Here is a 1,162-nt window from a genome sequence, read left to right as displayed (position 1 = left end):
ACTGCCCATTTCAAATTTTTATATACTCCTATATAATAAACGAAATTTAAAATATAATTATATTTAAATTATATTTTAAATTTTTATGTCCTCCTATGTAACAAACAAAATTTGAAATATATGTAATTTGAATTTAAAAATTAATACTCAAGATTATATCAAAAATTTAAAAATTTTAGATTTAATTATTCTATTGATTCCTATAGTTTTGCTAAATTTTCAATTAGGTTCCTATATATATTTTTTTTAATTGGGTCTCTACATCAATTTTTTTTTTCAATTAGATCCCTCTTAACAGGCTTAATTTTATAGAGACCCAACTAAAAGGGAAAAAAGTATAAGGACTCAATTAAAAAAAATTAGTGTAAGGACTCAATTAAAAAGAACAAGAAATATAGAGACCTAATTAAAAATTTCGTAAAATTATAGGAACCAATAGAATAATTAAACCAAAATTTTAAGCAATAGAATTAATAATGGGTAATTAAACAACATGCTGATGTGCTTACGTGCTTTCACCGTTTCACTTAACATGTTTATGGACAATCCATCTCCTCTTTTATTTAAATGTACATAAAACATTTTAGATTAAATTATAAATTTGAAAAGAGCAAGGCCAGCAACTTTTGTGATTGGTAGCCATCAAATAGCCATCAATGATAATTTAATGGTGTGAGATTGGTGTGAGATTTCATCCAATGACTCACCTTTCTCTGCTGGTTACATGCTGGCCAAAATTCAACAAAACTGCTTGAAAAATAAAAATAACTGTTTGCCAATTGTTAGGAGAAGTTGATGGAGATAGTGGAAAGAAAATTGAAACGGCACGTAGAGAGTGGGAGATGACGTGAGAGATAACTTTATCTCTCACGTTATCTCCCAATCCTCACGTGGAAGATAACCTTTTCAATTCTCTTCCCATTATCCCCATCAACCTTTCTTAAGAATTGGCAAACAGTTATTTTATTTTTAAAATTTAAATCAATCCAATTAGATTATAATTTAATCTAAAATCTTTTATGTACTCTTTTTTAGTCTTAATATTGTCTTATTTACACTGTAAACGAGATACATATAAAATTATCTCGTTTATAATATAAACGAGATAAGAGAAATATTTATTTTAATAAATATTTTTTAAATTATTATTTTTATAATTATT

Source organism: Arachis ipaensis, chromosome B08, assembly GCF_000816755.2.
Source record: "Arachis ipaensis cultivar K30076 chromosome B08, Araip1.1, whole genome shotgun sequence".
Classification (NCBI taxonomy): Eukaryota; Viridiplantae; Streptophyta; class Magnoliopsida; order Fabales; family Fabaceae; genus Arachis; species Arachis ipaensis.
Note: the sequence above shows the minus strand (reverse complement) of the source record.